The following is a 21083-nucleotide window of genomic DNA, read 5'->3' on the forward strand; positions in this document are numbered from 1 at the left end:
TCGGGTGTCGGCCGGTCCGCGGCGAGCTGAAGTTGTGTCCGCCGGTGAACTGGCCGGGGGTTCCCCATCCCTCGGCTGAGCCCATTGAACTTCGCCGCTGCGCTCGCCCGTGAGCGGCGTTACCGTCCCGGCGCCGCTGTTCCGCAGTGGGACCCGCGTCTCCTTTCTAAGCCTTCTCTGGGGTGGCTGTCCCGTTCGATGTCCCTGCATGAAACAGTGTTGTGTGCGGTCATGGAACTGTGCACAGCTTCGTGCAGCCCTCCCGAGGCTGTGCCGGGGTCGGGAAGGGAAAGGGGAGCTGCTCTGTCCCGCAAGTGCCGATTTACACCCGCGGTCACTAAAATTCCTGGGGAATCTGTTTGAATGGCTCAAGAGACTTCACTAGTGTGTGCTTTTAGAAGTTTCTTTCAAGTTGGGAAACAATTTTGAACTAAAATCTAGACCGTTTTGTGTTGGGGGGGGGGTTAATTTATTTCCCTGCCTTTTTCTGCTCCTTTGGGGAAATTAGTTCCTCTTTCCTAAGAAACGTTATTGGGTAATTCCTGCCGTTTTAACAATGTACTAATGTTTTCTGAGTACAGCAGCAATCCATCAATGGGGCCTTTAGAGCTACATCTTAAAATTCAGAAGACTGACTTGACTGAAACGCTAATGGAATTTTATCAGTATGGACTAAATGAAATGTGATTTCCTTTTATAGGGGCTGCTCCATCACTTTAATGTGTTTTTTTCCTAAAAATAAAAAAGGCATAACTTGTTGGCTGAGTAAGATTGAAAAGAGTTGGGTTTCAGTGAGCATTTGTTATTTCTAGATGAGCATGCGAAGTTTGTCAGATGAATTCAGAAATCCCAGAAGACCATAATCAGTATTGTATTCCTTGGTAACTTTTTCTGTTTTTAAGGAAATGATTTATGCATCCTATTTTAGTATTGGGGCTGCTCAGTAAAAAGTGCGGTGTTGAATCAGCTTTAATCTCCAGGGGTGCTAATGAAGAGATGATTGTGTTTCACACTGGATATGCTTTCTAGCATCTGACTGGAAAACGTGTCTCTTTTCAGGGCTCTGGTTTTCAAAAATGAGATTCTGCTGGTCTGAGTCAGCAGAACTTTCTGTGCTTGGTTGACTTTAATTCCTTACCTGATCTCAACACGGTTTCACACAGAGTTCCCGTGAGGTTGGAGCAAACCAGGGTGATGGTAATGGTGGTGGTGTCTCACGAGATGTGGGAGGGAATTTGGGTCTGGAATGCTACCTTGAGAAGCTGAGGCTTTGGGAAATGCAACGCCCTGCGAATCTGTTCTTTCACGTGGGCCAAGTGTGGCTTCTGAAAGTTCCCATAGGTGGTGACAGGTCTGAGGTAGGGATCTCCAACTACTGCAACCAAGTAATGTTTGTCACTCAGTGGGAACCCATTTGTGAGGGTGGTGGATGCCCTCTGCAGATTTGCCCCTTTGGGTTCAAAAAAGAGGTGAGTTCAAGCAATATTCATGTTCTCTAACATCGGCTTATTTTCTAGCCACACAGTTCTCTCCCTGGGTCCAGCCTTCATTTTTGTGCCATTTCTTTCCCTTATTATTTTTGCAGTTTACAGTTTTTCCTTTCCTCTTCACGTCAGTGAGAAAAAAGCAGAGGAAAGGTCATTACCATATACAGAAAAGAAGCAAACTAAAGATTGCTTCATTTTTTATCCCAAAGGAAAACAAACTGAGGCCAATTACTTGAATTTTAGAAGTTACAAGTTACAATAACAGGTAAACAATTTGCAAACGAAAATGTCATCTTTAAAGTGATGGCTGCCTGGGGGTTATTTGGAGTTCTACTTGTCTGGTGTCATTTGGTTTTTATACAATAATGAAGAAAAATGCGAGGAAAAAAAAGCAGCAATGCTAGGAGTTTCCCTCAGGAGCAATCAGATCCTTTCTCTGTCGTTAGCAGGATTGAGCAGGTTGCCTTCCCTGGGCCACCCACAGTCCATGGTGCATGGAACACGCTGAATTAATCCTTGCTAATGGCACATAGAGACCAAACCTTCCTGTGACCAGGACAAGGAATAGAACATGGGAAGAAAGATAATATAACCAGAAACCTTTAAGCTTGAGAGTGCTAAGGGCTCACTGAGCTCGGGGAGCAGGATTTAACTGCTCTGTTTGCATTGCCCACTTGTAACTCCATCCGGACAGTTGTATGCCAGAGTGGTTTGCACTGAGCTCCATGGCTGTGCTGGAATAAGGCTTTCTTGTTCTGCCTCAGGAACACCCACACACCAGCCTGGGCTGAAATAACTCTGCTCCTAAATGCCACTGAGTTGGTTATTTTGGTGGTGGGCTGAATTTGTTTCTACTGAAGTCAGTGGCAGAATTCCCTGTTGTACCTCCTGGAGGCAGGAATGGGCTTGGTGTGTTTGCCAGAGGGGTGGGACAGGTCTCGGTGCTCCACACGGAGATGGGCTTGAGTGCCCTGACTTCGTGGCCCTGGTTGTTTTCTGTTGCCTTTCCTTCCTGCTGGCTGTACCAGTGAGCAGACACGGGGGCTGTAGTCCCAGCTCTGCCCTGGCCCTGGGGTGCAGCTGTGCCATGGACTGTCCTCTGCTCGCTTCAAGTGGGTGGTGTCCTGTCTGTCCTGTTGGCCATCAGCTGTCCCGCTCCAGGCTCGCAGATACGTGGCCAAGGGCAGGATGTCTGCGTAGCAGGAAGGTGTTGAAGTGGTGCTGAGCACACTGGCCACTGGACCTTCCACACCCTGCCACAGTGAATAGTTCAGGGGTTTACCTGGAGCAGTCACCTTTCAACACCTCCTGCGCCATGGGCAGGTGCGCTCACCTCCCAGGAAACCTCATGCCATCTCAGCTGGGCTCAGGGAGTGATGAGGGCCATCAGGAGGCCTTGGCTTTACTGGTGCCACCCTACAGCCATCCAGGAGATCCTGTGTGGCCTCGGCATGATCGTCATCCGTCTTCTGAGTTGATGTTCCTCTGCTGTTCCCTGCAGGAATAGCACGCCGTTAGCTGTGCTGACTTGTGCACGCTGTACATTTTCTGCATAGAGGTGAGAATACGCAGCGGGGCTCTCAGGCCGGTGTTTCATCTCACTCTGCTGGCAGCACATCTAGGCTGGCACAGCAGGAGATACTGGAGGCTGCCATTCCTTGTCTACATCAGAGCTTTGGTCACTGCTGTTCTCAGGGGGACCACACCGATTTTAGCAAGAGTGGGGGAGGCAGGATGACTCTGCTAGTACAGATGTGGGATAGAGGGAAGGGGGAACATGTGAAGGAGGTCGAGGGAGGTGAGTGGCAGGTCCTAAGGCCCTGTGTTCATCTGGTCTGAGGTTTCTGCAGGCCACTGCTCTGGGGCCACCCCAATGGTATGTCTTTGGGGCAACCGTGAGTAGGCAAATTGCACTGACATCCAGAAAGCTGGCAGATTTTCTCCAATAAGAAAGAAGGAAAAGCTCTCAATCTCAAAGTGCTCCTGTATTTCTGCTCTGGCTCTGTCCGTCTGCAGCATCCAGCTGTTGTTTCTTAGGTCTTTTTAGCAGCACTTGCTCAACGCTGGGTTCTGCACTCCCCGTGTTGTTTTACAACCTGCTGTCAGCACAAGCTGTTGGACCTCACGGGGTTTTGCAGGTGAGACATACTCAGCCTTTGGTCTGACTCTCACAAGGAGAGATACCAGAAGTGCCAAGGTTGTGATACTGTTTCAGAAAGCTTTCCAAGTTAGAAAGCAGCAAGAGCCCTCTCTCCATCCTGATCTTCTCCTGTATCAACTAGCTGGATCTCCTCGGGGCACTGAGGAAAGCCTTCTCCAACCACTCCTGGAGTGGAGGTACCCCTTCACCAGCCTGAGAGAGAAGGGTTGGGGTGTTGCAGGAGGATGAGCAGCAATGCCACAAGCCACACCAACACATGTAGCAGATACCACAGGTAGGAAACTGCCTCACCATTTTTGTGTGTTTCTTAGCCCTCTGATGTGCCAAGGTGGATATGGAAGACACCACTGCCACCACTCTCTGCCAATTCTCAGGTGGTTTCAGTTGCCCAGCCCAACACCCCTCAGCACCAGCAGGTCTTGGAGAAACTCTTGCTTCTCATTGTTCCAGATTTATTGATCTCAGTCAGCTCCATCTCTGTGCCTGAAGATTGGTCCCTTCAGGGGAGTACAAATTATTATAGAGATTATAGAGTTGATCAGTGATTTGACCCACAGAGCCCTAGTCCCTGAACCTACAAGTACACCTAGACCTGGAGTGAATGGAGATAAATACACACTTAAATATTAGCAGACCTTTCTAAACCAGGGATTTTTTTTTTTTCCCAGAACAGGAAAGAGCTTCTTTTAGGCCTCAGTTCCTCCCCATTGTTTAAAGGTATTTGGAGGCTGAAATTCAGCCGCTGCCTTGGGACGTGCGCAGCCAGCAAATGCTCTGAGCCTGGGTCGTGCCTGCAGCTGGCTGACACATGTCCTCAGCCTTCCAGATAAGGAGGGCGATGCTGCTCTTACCCTGGCTAAGGCTGCAAGTACAGGCTGGGATGAAAAGTCTAAGACACCCTCAGATGGTGTTGTTTTTCTTTTCTTTGTTTTGGTCATGGGGCAGTTTTGCCCAGCTCATTTTCCCAGTCACAGTCATGATGCCCAGGATGCAGCCCCTTCCTTTTGAGGAGCCAGTACTCGAAGTACAGAAACCATTTGTCAGCCAAGATGTTGGCAAACACAGGCTGGAAGGCCTCAGATTTGCTGTGTTTGGAAAAGACATGAAATGCTCCATCCATGACCTGTCAGGGTAGAAAAATCCACCCAGTCTGGTGCTGAGAGCAGGACAGTAATGAAGCCCATCTGCTCCCGAGGGCCAGGCTTTTCATGAGGAATGCTTTCTCTTGTCCTTCTTGGCTTTATAGTTTCCTGAGAATCTCTGATACGTGCAAGAGATTTTGGAGGGGAAAGGAGTGGGCTTAGCACACCCGGAGTTAACTCTGTCCCCACAGGAGAAATTCGTATCCCAGTGGCTCTGCCAACTGGATCCAGCATCTCCTGGCCTCGCATTCCTCTGGCATCTCAGCCTGGCTGTTTCTGTCTGGCAGCACGATGCACCTGCACCCACTCACAAAACTACAGTATCCTGCAAAAAGTACTCCACAAAAACATCACCAGTAGGACTTTTGCCTGTGTTGGTTCAGGTCAGTGAGGTCCGAGGCTGGGAGATGAGTGCTCATGCAGTGGCCAGGGCTCTCCTAGGGGTGTTGGGATTTGTTATGGGCTTGGTTTTCCTTCTTGGTCCTTGCTTCCTGCAAGCATCTGAATGGAGAGCATGACAAACCCTCCATCTTAATTCCAGTGCAAACACAGCTGTCTGTCCCAGGATTCATTATCAGAAGCCAAGAAACTACAAAGGCATCAGGTACTTAACTCCCAGTACTCCCCCTTGGAGCTGAGTACCCAAAGAAGAGTTTACCTCCCCAAATACTTCTGAGGGGCTTAGGAGGGATGTTTCACTTTGAGGCTTTGAGGCGTAGCTGGGCAAAAGCCCAAAACTTGCCTTGTTCAAAGGCAGTTAAGGACTACTACCAGTCTGAGCAGGGGGAAACATCTCACTGAGTAGCTCTGGTGGCCTGAAAGGCCCGGGTTTAACACTGTTGTGCCTTGGTCCTGCCTGCACAGTACAGCTTGCACTGAGAGTGAAAACAGGGACAAATGGACCTGCCCTAGGAGCTGGAGGTATTTTTTTCCCCCAGTAAAATTCTTCATGGATGGAGGAGAACGACTGGTCTCAATGGGGAGTTGAACGCCACATTCCCAGGCTCTGCTGCCCAGTTCAGACCAGTCTGCTCTCTGCCATACTTGCACCTGTGCCTGCAGAGCTTGCAGTGCTGTAAACTGGGACACCCTGTCTCTGTCTCCTGTCTGGATCTGCAGCTATGGGACAGGTCTGTATTCAACCACAAGCTCTCTGCAATTTCCCCACTGATTCACGCAGATCTTTTAATTTTTCCCTTCTTCAAATACAACCCCCCGCCTTGGCAGTAAAATCCTCCCATCAGGGCTGGATGGTGGGAGGTATTGCTAAATGACCCCTATATATGCTGCTGCCCTATGAGGTTGTCCCCCATCCCTGATGCTCGTTTCCAGATATGGGATCCTTGCTTCATGGCTGGCTGTTGTGGTTTATTCCAGCTATGCCAGTTTTTGCTGTTGCAGGTTTGTACCCCATGTCATTCTAATAAATTACCCATTCAAGTCAGTTCTAGAGCTCTGATAAATAGGGTTCAACCCCCAAATGTCTCTTCTTTGTCTGTTCTCCATTTCCCAGTTGCCTGTGGCTTCCACTGGGAAGCCAAATTTCAGTCAAAGTTAAAGCCCTACACGGGCAAAGGTGGGAAGAAAGAGTTTCTCTGTATCCCCGGGAGCTGGGTGGCCAGTGCTTGGATAAACTCTTCCTGCATGTCCTTCACAGGAGATCACTCAGTGTAGGAAATAGCACTGGGCCATAGGGCTTGTTTGGTTTCTCTTACAGTTCAATGAGCTGGGGAGCAGAGATGATGCTTCATTCGTTGTGTTGGAAGGAGACCGTGATGCTCTGAGAGACACCCAGTGTGCATGGGGACAGGGAAGGGAAGGGGAGCCAGAGGACACAGTGTGAGAAATGGCTCTGTGTGACTTGGATCCTGGACACAAATGATATCAGCGTTGCCACTGCAAGGCTCATGCTGTCAGGAGCCCTGGTGTGCTGGCTGCTCAGCAGATGGGCCTGCAGCAGCACCAGCCCGACTGTGCAGGAGGCAGCACGGGTGGTTCCAGCAGCCACCAGCGCCAGTTCCCCTCTGCATGGAGCTGAGCAAGCCCAGGACACCCAGTAGCCAGAGGAACCTGCAGTGACCGACATCCTGAACTGTCACCCCAGCACTTCACGACCCACAGATCTCTGCTCCCCTCTTGCTGGGCTGGACCTGTCAGAGCTCAGTAGTGCCCCAGGTGTGCTTTCAGTCTGAGCCCCTCAGACAGGACAGCGATTGCAAAAAGCAAACATGCACACACTGCCCTGTGCACACACACTCCCCTGCTGCTGGCACATTGGTCTCTGCATAAGCCCCACACATTGCTGTGACTCGCCCTGGGCAGCTCCCTAAAATACGGATTTTCAGTCTGAAAAGCTGATGAAAGGCTGTGAGAGGGCACCACATGGGCCCAGGGCCACAGCCATGGCATCGGAGCTCCATCTTAGACCTGGTGCTGTGCTTCTGACCTGCCAGCCTGGCGGGACCTGTGGATGTGGGGACATCTTTATGCTGGCTTCTGGTGGACAGGGGGAGGGCAAGTGGGAGGGAAGCTGAGCTCTCTTCCAGCGTTTCTTCTGGATGCTACTGAGCAAGTTTCACTTTTCCCCAGACCCTTTGCAGCAGCCCTTATTGGGATGTCTGGGGTCTATAGACTTTTTGAAGGTCCCTGCCTTATAACCCTTGCCACTTCCCACCTTTTAAAGCCTCAGAGGCAAAGATCTGCCTGAATTTTGTTTCTAGACGTGGTGATTCTTGCCTCAGAGATCCTTGCACAAGTCCGCTCCCTTTAGCTTGCTGGGGTGGCACTGAACATAATTAGCTTCAGGGTGTGGAGGTGTCCAGCCTTGAACAGCCAGTGGGGAATTCCTGCAGCCTGTTGGAGGAAGAGGCTGGCTGCTCTACCTGCTCCTGTTTTCCCCATAGTGCCCCTGAGCTCTTAATATCTGGATGAGCTTTGACTAAATAAATAGTTGTAAATTTATGGGCAGGCAGACTGATGGGAATTTGGCTAGGAAGGGCTTGGAGTTGGTCTTTCCTGGAAGAAGAAAGCAGAGTTTCTCTGCTGGTTAGGACTGCAGCGGCTCCGCCACCCTAGGGTTCGGCAGCTACATCCTCAGCTGAGGTGGCTCGTCACTGTCTAGCAGTGCAGGAAAGCCTGGCCACATAACCCACATCCTCTGGCAGCTCTGTGCTGAGCGGACAATCACCATTTGGTGTTGAACATGGTTGAGAGCCTGGTTTTGAGGGTGTGAGTGTGTGTGGATTCAGTGCTGATTTTTCTGTCCCAGTTGAACATGTTGTCCCGTGCCACTTCAGGTCCTTCCCTGTGAGAGCTTCCTGACCTACAGTGGGTCTCTTCAAGCACCAGCCACCCCCAGCCCTGTAGACGGCCCCAGCCTGGCTCTTTTGAGTCCTGGTTGCCTCCATGTCTGTTGGCATGTCCTGCTTTCTCTCCACCTTTCCGGTGATCCCTGATACGTTGGAGCAGTGAGTGGCAAAGGTGCTCCCAGCAGTGCTGCATCTCTGGTCGCTGTCACCAGGCTCTCATCACTGACCTGTCGGGGTGGTGTCACACTGTGGGGCTGTTTTGGCAGCTGTGAGATGCTGCAAACCACAGTGCCCCAGGTCTGTGTTTGGTGTTGTGCTCGGGGGAATCTGTTACGTGGCCGTGTACACAAACCCCTGAGCATGGATGCTGAGACCTGCTGTGCTGAAGAAGCACCTGATTCTGGTGAGACCCAGCTTTTTCACAATTGGACTTAATTTTCACAGACTCCCTCAGAGCAGTATCCAACTGGACTTGAGCTGTTTTCTCCCCAAAATGTGTCTCTGAAGGTGTTGCTGCCTCTACAGTGGCTCAAGTCACAGATGAGGAAGACTCTGGCCTGGGCATGGCAGATGGGCAGGTGCTGGTGTCTCTACCCATGGTGCTTGTGCAAGGAGATGTGCCATTGAATGTTTTGGATCTTCACAGCAGTGCACAGGGCCCGTAGGTCCCTTCCCATCAGCTTTTCACCTGTGATATGGAGGAATGCTGAGGCCGTGAGTCCTGGCCTCCAGTCACAATGTGCTCACAGCTTTTCCTTCTCCATGTAAATGCCACTTGATTTATAGCCCTCCATCTCCTGGCTGCTTTCCCAGCTCTTTCAGGGAGGGAGCAGCAGCAGGTTTGAGCCATTCCTTGCAGTGCTCTCTCTCCCTACAAGTTTGCAGCCTCACTGCTGATGTGGAACCCAATCCAAGCCTGCTCTCTGGCCAGATGTTGCCTCATTGACCTCGCAGGAAGATGGGTAATATCGACATGAGGTTCAAAGGTGATGTTTGTTTGGAGCTGCTGAGTGTGGTGTCTCTGGGGCTGCCTTGCCTGTTCCAGAGGGCTTTCTTCAAAGCAGGGACCTGAGAAATCAGCACAAACTAACTGGAGGTCAGAAGCTCCTCAGCAGTTCCCCACCCCCATTTGTACTGTGTTGCCCTGCAAGCGTGTGGCTCTGCCTGCCATGGGAGTGTCTCTGCACTGGCAGATTTCCCCATGACAGGAGAAGGCAGCGAGTTCAGTCCTGCACATATCTACAGAGCCAGGCCCTTCCTTTTGGCAAGGGTGCAGGGGTAGCATATTCACAGCTGGGTCTCTTCCAAGTTTACTCCTGGCAGTATCAGGGATATTGATTTCCCTTTAGCTTAATAGCATCAGCAGACACAGGCGCTGTGAGACCCAAACAAGGCTGACCTGATGCTGGTGGAGTTTTGCATCAGTAGCCCATAGCTGCTGCTGCTGGGTGGGGTAGATACAAGCCTTCCAGTTCCCTTCTTCCTGAGGTCCCCATCAGAACTTGCTCACTCCCTGTGAAAAGGAGAGAGATGTCCCCAGAGCCAACAGCCACTCTCAGGAAGGGTTAAATCCAACAGCCACTCAGACAAGCAGCTACCAGTGATGCTGCATCTGTTGTGCCTCAGAGCTGCTATGGCACTGGAGGTGTTTGTGTCCTCTGCTGAACATGCTGGCTGGGGAGACAGGGCTCTTTGGTGGCCTCAGGCAGTGGTCATTACTAAATGCAGCAGAAGTAGGCACAAGGGGCCATGTGGTGGGACCGTGTGTGCTGGAGATGGTTCTCAGAGATGGTTCTCCCTAGTCTCCAGCAGGCTGTAATTCACTACTCTCCTCCTCTGTGAGCTCGTGCATCCCTTCAACTCTTTGTAAAGCCTCTTATGGTGCATCTTGTGACAGAGTCTCACCAGCTAATGACCTGTGCCATATAGAAAGGCAGGGCACAGCCCCTCAGCTGCCTCTGCTGGGAGCAGAGGGATGAGAGCCATGAAGCAAAGCCTGGGGAGGGATGGCTGCCTGCTGCCCTGGGAAGAGTTTGTTGAGTGTGCATTTTTTCTCAGATCAGCTGATTGAGGCTATCATCAATCCCAGATGCGCAGAGCTGAGAAGATGGCTTGAAACATATTCAGCAGGCAAGCTGAGCCATCTGACATGAGGGAGACTCCTGTTTGTTGTACCTGTGCAGGTGGCCTGTGTGCAGAGGGCACAAACAGCATCTGCCCAAACCAGACCTGAGTGCGGGCAGGTTTTGAGCAAGCCCAGCCTGGTCCCCTGCACGCTGGCCTGCCGTGGCCTCAGCAGCTGAGCAGGAGGCAGCAGGCTGGTGCAGATGGTCTCTTGGCTTGGCAGCTCTGTGGTGCTGTGTGAGCAGCTGTGGGCTGCCTGAGCCTGCCCGGAGATGGGAGCCTACGGACACCACATGAGCGGGATTTTAGGGAGAGGTGGATCTCTGGTGCAGCCTTGCCCAGGGAATATCAGCCGCTGTCCATCCAGGCAAGGATCCCTGCCTTGGCACTGCTGCTGCAAGCCCTTCTTCTGCAGTTCCTTCGGGCAGCAGGCTGCAAAGGAGGAGTTTATTGACAAGGAATGGAAATGCTGGCAGTTCAGGCTTGTACTATAAATGCAGGCAGCCAACTGGGGCCAGGAGAATGACAGGCATAATGGGGAAGAGAAATTGCTCTTGGAAAGCTTCTAGCTTGGCTTATAGGAGGAATTAACCATTTGAAAACAGAAGATTGCATGGTACTTAAACACAAATACTTTATTTGCTCACAGAGACCGTGTTCCTGCTGGATATTGTTAATTTTCTGTTTCCTATAAAGATCTTAACTGCAGTCATTGTGACAGCAGAGACCTAGGGACATTGCCCCAGCAAAATCCATCCCTCCACCTCAAATGCCTGTGGTCTTTCTATTAAACCTTCCTGGCATCTGCCTCAGGCTGGTACCAGGTGACCAGAGGCTCCTGCTGCTGAGGAGACATGAAGGTTTAGGAAGAACCACTGAATGGGGCAGAGTGTCCAGACCAGCTGCCATTGGCTCTGTTCCTAATATGATCCCCACAGACCATGCTGGGGCATTTGGCAGGCTCCTTGAAGCAGCTGGATTCCTTCTCTCTCTTTCTGCATGATTTATTGTGAGCTAATCCTATCACTGTCACCGTTTTCCATCACTTGATTAGTTTCTCTGGCTGATCCTTGACTCAACTTGAATAAATGGGAGTAAGAACGCCTTCCTTGAAAAACAGAACCTGAGCCATCTCCACCTCTAGGCAGGAGGGAGCCACACAGCCAAGGCCCAGCTGTGCCAGCCCCTGTGCCTGGTTATGGCTGGTAGCATTGTGATGGTCCAAGAGGTGTCATCAGTGAGAAATGAAGAAAAATTATCTTTAGAAACATAAAGGCAAAGGAAGCTGTGCAAGAAAGCGGGAGCCAAAAGAGGAAAGAGCTTTCATGAAGCTTTATAGAAAACAAGGAGGTTCTTTATGTAATTTTAATATCTTCTAATGGCAATGGCAATAACTTCTTCCTAAGTAAACCTTCCAGGATCTCGAACATCAAGAGTAATGCACAAGTGGTTTTAAAGCATGTCCAGAAGCCAGATCTCTGAATCAGTCACTTCTGGAACACCGGTGGCAGCCAGTCCCTGCACTGGCTTGGGTACAGCCAGCACTCCCTAAGTAGGCATCTGGCTGAAGCCTGGACAGACCAGGGATTTCAGATTTAAGAAGTCTCTTCCAGGTGGTTAAAAGCTGAGCAGCCTCCTGTTAGGGGGGAAAAAAAAAAAAAAAAAAAAAAAAAATGGAAAGGCAAAACAATAAAGTTAGAAAGATAAATTATTTTCCTGCCCAATGTGTATGACACGAAGTAGAAATCTAAACTAGTGCAGGATGTTCTGACCCCATGTCACATCAGGAGTTTAATGTTCTTTTTGTAGCAGCTCAAAAAAACATCCGTCTGATGACACCCCCTCAAACCTCGCAGTCACCTCTGCGGCTGCTGCCTGAGCTTTGTGTACAGCAGATGGAAGGCAGAGAGGCAGCGCTGGCTGCAAACCCCTCAGTGCTGGATCATCCCTCAGCCTGTGCTAGCTGCAGAGTGCTGAGTGTGCACTGCAAGTATGAAGTTCTGTGGGCTGGGTTTGTCAGCCAGGCACGAGGAGCAAAACACACGCAAGTCCATTGTCTCTTTTGCCAGGCAAGTGCTCCAGCAGCCTGCTGGGAAGTGCCTCTCCAAAGGGCGATGGTAGGGGCTGCATGCAGGGTCACACTGGCTTGGCTCATCTGGGAGTTCTTGCACGCCTTGGACGGTGAAAAGTCAGCTCCAAGCTTTCCAGTTCCTGCTAAACCTGTAAGAGCATTAATAGAAATGGACAGTGGAGATTATACTGTCAGCAATGCTGGCTGTGTTTCTTTGGAGCACTTTCAGCAGAGATCCCTCTTTTTTTAGTGGTTTGGAGAAAAACCCAAATAGCTCTGAACATTGGCCTGTTGCCTCCCTCCCTCCTATCCCACATCCCACGTGGTACTGAATGGGACACGCAGGCTGTGATGCGGCAGGGGCTGGTCTCACCCAGTCCTGTTCCCAGCCATGAACCGTGCCAAAGGCACAGCAGATCCTGGGGAGTGGGAATGGAGAAGTTGCCTCTTGGAGAGGCAGTTTCTGGATCCTTTCAGTGGAGGAGGCAGTGGTGATGTGGAATAAGGTCCAGTTGTCACGTTTCTGTAGTGACGGCAGTGGCAGCCCCATGTGTGACCTGTCAGAAGGCTCTCTTCAGGTGTGACTGCTCGCAAGGAACATGGCTGGGACATGTTCAAGCTAAAAGAGAAGGTGCTGAAAAGTTGGTGGCAAGGGCAACAGCCACGAGGAGCCTGTGGCTGGGAAGGGGGTCAGGTCAGCTGTGGGGCTGCTGCCTGTCACACCACCCGCTCAGGAGGTGTCTGTGCTGTTCTTCGCACAGCGGCATTGCCTGCCCCACAAAGGTTACCTCAACACTTGAGAGGCTGGGCTGAGGCATTTTCTGATGAAAGTCAATGTGTCTGCCTGGAGCTGGATCCAGATGGAGAAACCTGAAGTCTGGTGGCACTTGGTGCCAGTGGCACCTTATGCTGCTGGCCACTGCCCCGTGTCTGCTGTCTGCGGTTTTATTGCATCTGGCATGAGTCACTGAGCGTGGAAATAGTTGTGGGTAGGTGACAGTCGTGAGCAAGGGTCACTGCAACTCCAGACTGAGGAAGCAGGGAGCATCCATCTGCTTCTCACAGGCTGGAAACCACGTGAGTGCATCTAATGTGCCTGGGGCTTCTGGGCTGTCCCTATGCCTGTCAGCCCTCAGATTTCTGCGTGAGAGTCCTGCTCTGTGAGTAATTTGCACTGTGTGGTTGGCATAAGTGCCCCAGTATGAGACAGAGAGGTGATGCAGCTCTGCTGCCTCTCCATCCCCCAGTGCAGCATGCCAGGGGCACTCCAGTCCCACGAGCCCCATTTACAGGGGTGCTGCCTGCAGATGACTGTGCACAGATATCAGGGATCTTGGGCACAAGTGGAGGAAGGTGTGCTTGGATTTTTGGTCCCACTTCAGTTTCCTGAGGCTGTGTGTTTCCACCTCCAGACATTCACCACAACCACTTCTCCTTCTGGCAGGCCTGGCTGTTCCCTGTCTGGCTGGAATGAGAGCAGGACATGTACTCACCCCTCTGCATTGCTCTTCCCATCCATCACTTTCCAGAGAGAATAGCTCAGAACCTTCTTCCACGCCCTGCATTGACATTTCCTGAAGGCAGCACACCCCTTGTCCCTCTCTTGCCCATGGGCTGCTGCCTTCCAGCCAGCAGGTCACATCCCTGGAGGAGTGAATGACTTTTCCTGTTAAAGGTGGTGCAGTCCCTCGAGCTATCCCATGTAAAGCAATGACTCATCGTGCCCTCTTTGGAGTGTGTTTCTTGGCTGGAGGAAGGCTGTTGTCAGTGCCAGGGAGCCTGGCTGCCATTACCACCCAGTTGTGCCACACAGCCCTGCCACTCTGGAGAAGCTGCAAGGGGGTGATTGATGAAAACGAGGGTATTATTTTTAGGGGGTGACACCTCCTTTCATCTCCTTCCCAAATGAAGCAATCTTGGACATCTTGCCCATGCATGCCTCGTAATTGATCCCCAACACCTCCACATCTGAGTGTGTGTAGGAACTGTGTGGTTTGGGGCAGAAAATGCTGCAGAAGGGTTTGTCCCAGGGGATGGTAGCTGTGGAACATAGGCATTTGGTGGAAGGAGTTTGGAAAATATTCCTTGCCCTCTTGGCTAGGAGGTTTGTACCGCTGTGCCTCCTCAGAAATGAGCTGTGTCACCTCAGTTCAGTGCCTGTGGAGCCTCTTCTGAGAAAGGTGGCTGGGAGGGAGGTACTGGGGTGCTTCAGCAGTACAGACATGGGATGAAAATGGGTCCTGGGCATGGGTGCCCCATCACCCTTTGGGAGCCATCTGTGACTGCTTGGAGTTGGCCTTAAGGAGTGTTTTTCTTCCCAGAAAAACAAGAGTCATTTGTGCAAAAAGGGGAGATGTCTGGGGAGGAAGGTCTGTGTGATAGAGACTGGTAGGAGTCCTCCTCTGGCTCCACAGGAATGGGAAGTGTTATAGCCAGGTACTGGAGAAGAGGAAGATGATGGGCCATTGTGTAGCCTTCCTCCCTCTTCCACACCTCACCCATCATACTGCCCTGAAATGGTACTTCGTCACTGTGGCTAAAACATCACTTCTTAGTGTTCCTGGTGCCTGTGGAGATGCAAAACCACCCTCTCCTGTATGGAAACATGTGCAGGTTCACCTGTCTGAGCTGATGGGAGAGAAGACCTGTCATCCCCTGCTGCAGCCTGTTGTCCGTGGGCTGTTCTCTGTGTAAACCTACTCGTGCACGCCCTGTCTTGCCCCGCTCAGGTTTGCCCTGAGCTGCTTTCCTTGTGGTTTTTCCCCTAGCTTTGTGGGTAACCTCCTCCCAGTGCATCTTTATTTCCAAGTGCTGGGAGGTGAGGGGAGGTGGAGGGGGTTTAATTACTTGGTTTGGCTGTTTCAAGAGAGCTAGGGGGGATGGGAGAAAATGTGCAGCTCTGGGAAAAAAAGCCTGAGCTAAGCTTTCAAGCATCTCTGTGTTGCTGGCACTCAGTTCTGCCTGACCCAGCCAAGTTCTAGTCACTTGGTTTAATTTCTCCTAAATGAAATATCATTAAGTCAAGAGCCACCAAATGGAGTCCCTTTGCCATGGGGATAACCAGGCTGACAACATCCAGGTGCTGGCTGTGCTTCAAAATAGAGTTGTATGGCCCACAACCAAGCTACTTGAGGCAATTTCTGAGCCTGAGAGTTAGGGTGCAGGGCTGGTGACAGACACTTGCCCAGTGGTTTCAGAGGGACAGTTGAGCTTCCTGGTGCCATGCCAGTGCCTCAGGGTTGTGGCTGAACTGGTGACATGGAGGAATGCCACTGAATCATGTGATGGCTTTGCAGGGCACAGGGCTGTGCCTGCCTGCTGATCTGTTCAGGGAAGCAGAATCACAGAGGTCCTGCCCTTCTGATGAGCTGCGTTAGCCTGGCTGGGTTATCTGGGAAGGACCTGCTCCAGGACCCTTGCAGGGGTACAACCATCCTGGCCCTTGGCTCTGCTCTAATGTCTAAAAATGCTCTGGAGCAAGTATGGGGAAGGTCCTGCTGCTCCCCAGGATGCTCCAGGTTGTCAGTCTGCTGTAGGGAACAGGAGGGGAGCTGGCAGGGGAAGGTCTGATGGAGAATTATTCCTGTTCCCTAACAAGTGAGCCGAGACAGGCATCTCCAGCAGACTCTCCGCCGCCTGTACCTCAGCAGAGAGACAGGCAGAGCAGGCAGCGCTTTCCAAGGCTTGGCCCACAGAGCTGAGGGCAGGCTGTCAGGAATAGCTTGGGTTATACATTGCTGGCTTGTTCATGAGCAAGGAAAACACTGGAGGAGGCCAGTGGTGGGTCTGCCTGTGACCACACTGCGTGGGGCTGTGTTAGGTGGCAGTCTGCTACCTGTGTCAGTGCAGAGCCTCTGCTAGAGGACATTGTCATGAGGCAGAACAGGCTGAACAAGGCATAACTGGGGAGAAAAGCACCCTAAGAAGAGAAGCAATGGTGGGAAGGGCCACGGGGGCATTTCCTGAGCTACAGAGGATGTTGGTTTGGAACAAGAAATGCATGTTTGTATTGTAAATATTAGAGTTACAGAGTTTGAGAGTTGATGCCAGCTCCCCTCCATCACTCTTCCTGCTCACCACTCACTGGCACAGCCCCAGGATGAACAAAAGAGGTCAAGTCCAGCATTTGCTCTGCAGGGATCTGTTTGCTGCCACGTGGAAGCTGTGCAAGGTGGGGGCTGTTGTGGGTTGATATCTGAGCTCTCTTCTTGCGGAGTAGTACTGACCCTGGGAGAGGCCCAGGGAAGAGACCAGAAATCATCTCTTCTGGTTGTTCTCCTTAGGGCTGGTTGCTTTTTGCCATTGCCTGTGCTTGTCTGAATATTGCTGTGACATGTTTTCTCTCCCCAAAATTCTTTCTTGTGTATGTGCTCTGCTGCCAGTTACCTGCCAAAATGGGGCATGGATGCTGCCCACTCCCTCTGAGTGTTCTGGGTGCAGACACCTGGGTGAGCCCAGCCACTTACACCTCCTTACGCTTGCAGCTCCCCAGCAGATGTGGTTGTGTCTGAATTCACAAAGCTGAAGGATGCATTTAAGCAAATCAATCATGTGGCTCTATTAGATTTCTTTTCATTTCTTAAGCTTTTTAATTAAGCCTCTGTTGTCTATATCCTTGACTTTCTAGATGCAGTAAAAATGAGCAGTCACAAGAATCTAAGGAGATTTGATTGCCTCTATGAAGCCAAACATTTGATTTGCTTTTGGAGCTAAAAATTCCCATTCCCAAATCAAAACCTTTCAGTGAGGATTAAAATAGGAATAATTCCCAGAGGTCCTCCCCTAGCTCTGTGAACACCAGAATTGCCACAGTTCTTCACAGCCAAGTGTATGATGTGAGAAAGCAAATGGTCACTTATTTGGTCATCTTGTCTGTCAAAGAGAGGTCACTACCTTCCACAACTTTAAGGCAGTAAGTGAGTCTGGAGTTCTCTGTGGGATTCTGATGTTGGTTTCTCACATCACCATTGTTTTGAGAAGTATCTGTCTTTTAAAAGAAAACCAAAACAACAAGCAATAATCAGCCTTTGTGAGTAGGCAGAAATTAAGGAAATGTGTTCTCCACCAGTAGGAGCCCAAGCATAAAAGCCAGAGCTTCCTAGCAGTAAAGTGCTTTCTGAACACAGCCCTGTTTGGCCCTATAGCTCTGATCCTTCCAGGCAGGGCTCTTCATGTGGACCACTGAACACTGCCCAGGAGTTCAACTGGTGCTCCCATGTGGGATTTCTTGGCCTCCATGTCCTGGACCATCCTCATGTAGTCTGGGTTTCTAGCTGCATGTCCCAGTCTTTGCTATCAAACCAGAAGGGAAAACTGAGCTCAGACTGCAAGAACTTTCTGGATCCATCACTGCTGCTGCCAAACTTTATTTTATTTTTCTCCTTTTTTCCTTTTTTTTGTTCTGCTTGGATGTTAAAATCAAAACATGGACAGATTTAGCAGCCGATGACTGCAGCTAGGGTTTGGCTTTGACTAGCACAGTCACAATATCTTCTCAGAAATTCTATGGCAGGATCCTTCTCTGTATCTCTTGGGTGTGTTATTTCAGTAGTGAGGAGCCTGTCTTTGTGGAGCAGCATCTTTGTGGTCAGGGGTGAGTGAGCCGTCACTGCTGTGACTGAAGCACTCACTCATTGCCCCTGGCAGGTCCTGGAGAGGAGTCAGCAAGGTCTGGAGAAGCTCATTGCTGTGCCCACAAAGAGATCCAGGTCCTAATTTCTGCCTCTGTCAGTGACTGACTTAAAACAAGTGCTAATCCCTGTACACCGTAGAGCTCTGGGCGTTGTTTACCCTTCTGGTAATACAGTCATTTGTTTCCCACTGTACACTCTTCTTTCTCCCATGAATGCAGTTCAGCTGCACACATGGCATGTGTGCCAGGCAGACAGCTCCTGTCACCAGTCCTTTTTCCTTTGTTCAAGTCAGAATCCATCAAAAATATCGCCTTCATTTTCAGAACTTTTTCTTTGGTGTGAGAGAGAACATCCCCTTCTGAGAGAGTCTGCCCTGAGAACTGAGTCTTCCTACAGAACAAAGCACCTCTCCCACTGACCTGCTGGCATTTGCAGGCTGTAATTTACACTGATCATGTCAGGCACCACAATTATTTTTTTCTCTTTTTTTAGGTTTTGCGCAGACACAACAGGAAGCAAAGCTGGGGCTGCGAGACGGCAGCGGGGAGGCCGTGGTGGGGTCAGGATTAGCTCCTCAGGGCCTCTGGGGTGCCTGCTCATGTGCAAGTACATGTGCTGTCTCTTTACTTCCCTTGGCTGGAGACCACTGGATCTCCTCCAGGTGTTAACCCTCTCCAGTGCTTCATATTGGAGACCACACGTAGAGTTTTTGGCTCCTTGTGGCCCCAGGGTCCAGCCTGGAAAATATCTGAAAGCTTCATCCTCCAGCCCAAAATGAGTTAGGATTCTTCCTGTTGCATCCCAGCCACTGACTCTGACCAATCTGGGGTTTCCAAACCTCTTCCTATCTGGTACCTGAGCGAATGGGCATGATGATGTCCTGCATGTGAAACACCTCCCATCCTTCTCTGCTGGCCTGTTGAAGGGGCAGTCGCATCCCGGCTCAGCTCATACACACATCCCACCCGTGCAGCCTCCCATGGTGCAGCAGGTCCTGGGGTCACCTGGTCACCTGGCAGCGCTTCTCAGCAGCTCTGGATCTGCCTCGGTCCCAGGAGAGCAGAGCTGTCAGTGCTGCAGGTGAGGGTCACCAATGCTATGGGTAATACCATATGGATAATGCTTTCTTTTGCTGCGATGGCAAATATCTCACCTGATTTGTTTCAGGGCTTCATTTGCCTTTTTTTATGACTGTCACACTAGCAGTTGATGGCCCAGAACTAATGCATCTGGGACCTCCTGCCACTTCCAGCACCAAAGTAGCAGAAACTGCTGAATTCCAACATTGTGAAATTAAAGGCTATTAAATTTCCACTCCCCTCATCCAGGAAGAACTTCAGGTCCCCTGTTGGTCTTTCAGTCTCTTCCTGCCATGGCAGCCTTTCTCAATTCTTTCTCCATCATCAGTATCTTTCTGGTTTTATGTCAACTCCTTCTCAAAGTATTAATCCCAAAGCCAGTCTGGGAGGTATATTTCTAGAAATCTGCCCTCTGCCCAGTATTTCTCATTTCAGTGCCACTTGCTTTCTCATTGCTCGTGATCTTTACAGTTCACCTTCTAAACTTCATCCTCTCTGACTGAAGTCCTTGTTTCCTGTGCTGTGTTGCTTCTCATGTACTGTGTGTATCTGGGTGAGGATCTACCACATGGCTTGATCTACAGAAACAGCTAATTTTATTTACAGACAAGTTTGCTTGGGTATGAGCAGTGCCTGGTAAATGCCATGTTGATTTTCATTCTAAATTATTTATTATCCAGTTGCACCCACATCTTTTAATTGCTTTCTTTCCTTCAGACTGTTTTCTAAAGCCTGGGTAATGCTGATGTCAGCCTAGCAGGCTTGTTGCTGCCTGAATCCTGTCTCCAAGCCAAACTCTTCAATTCACGCACTGGATTTGCTGTTGTGGTTGCAGAGAACCTCCCTCCCTTATTAAGGGTCTCTGCAGCCAAAACAGCATATTCTTTCAGTGCTGCTTCCAGAAGTCTGGAATTGGCATGATCCAGTCTTTCCCTCACTTCACACATGTCTGGCTGTCTTTGCAATCAGCTAGTACACCTAAATATTCACAGCTTTAAAATCTATTCCCTTTTCCAAGGACAGCTGGCAAGACATTGAAGCCCCAGATCCTGCTTCGGTCTTGATGTCACACACTGCAGGAGAGTAGCTTCAGCTGTAATGGGACAGCACTGAAATCTGGGCTACAGGAGGGAAGAAGGGAGGAAGTGTGGCATCTTTTTAAGCTCCAAAAGAAAGTCTGAAAGCCCTTGTAGCACAGGAGACTCAAAAATGTGCCTGAGCTTCCTTTCAGGCGCATCTTATTCAGTGATTTCTGGTCAGTGTCCCTGCCTCAGCACAGTGGTTTTGGTCTCCTGCTCCACGTCACTCCTATTCCCTTGCCTCATCATTTGAAGATTCAGAGGACAGATACTTCCTTCTGCTTGTCTCAGTGAAAAACACTTCAGATTTGGATCATGGACATGCACTGTGTTGATACTTCTCACCCAAATAGTGATCCTGCACTTGCCAAGGGTTGGTGGTTTTTCTGCTTTAGAAAGTTGATATGCCTTGGCTAAGTGATGTCCCTGCTTTCAGATGCAATTGTGGCAATGCTAAATTGCCAAGGATTACCACTGCGTGTGGTGGAATCTGGAAACCTCGGCAACAAGCTATAAAGTCAGGAGAAGAGCCAGGATGTGAAGATCTTGGCAGCTCCTGCATGATTGAATATCCTTCTGTACTCAGGGCCATGGCACCAAAACGCAGCACAAACCATTAATTCATCACATGATACTCCCTCCTCAACACCATTTATTTCAGTACTCCTTGGCCTTCCCAAACTTCTTGGGAGTTCCAGGGGCATTCTAGATATGGGTAAACCATAAATGGGATGCTTGACTCACTCTCAGCATGAATGAGTGGAGTAGGAGACGTGTAAATTCCAGCCAGTGTCTGGCAACAGGGAGGGCTGAGACAGGACTGTGTGAGCAGTGGTGCTGCAGCTGGTGGGGCTGAGGGGTGGTGAACAGGGGGTGGCCACAGCTTGGGGTCATGGGGCAGGGCTGTGTTGGGTGTCAAAGGCTGATCTTAGTGGGGTGGACTCCATTAAATCACTGTCTACAGCCTGCTGCTGGCTCAAGCGGGTTGCAGCAGCCCTG

The 21083-nt window shown here is 50.4% G+C and overlaps 1 protein-coding gene across 1 annotated transcript in view; it reads left to right on the top strand.

Annotated features, from left to right (window-relative positions):
• CHST13 (carbohydrate sulfotransferase 13) overlaps positions 1-21083 on the top strand; it is a 72459-nt gene that overhangs the window by 41987 nt on the left and 9389 nt on the right. The window lies entirely within an intron of this gene.

This window comes from Corvus brachyrhynchos, unplaced genomic scaffold (genome assembly GCF_000691975.1).
Source record: "Corvus brachyrhynchos isolate BGI_N302 unplaced genomic scaffold, ASM69197v1 scaffold4, whole genome shotgun sequence".
Classification (NCBI taxonomy): domain Eukaryota; kingdom Metazoa; phylum Chordata; class Aves; order Passeriformes; family Corvidae; genus Corvus; species Corvus brachyrhynchos.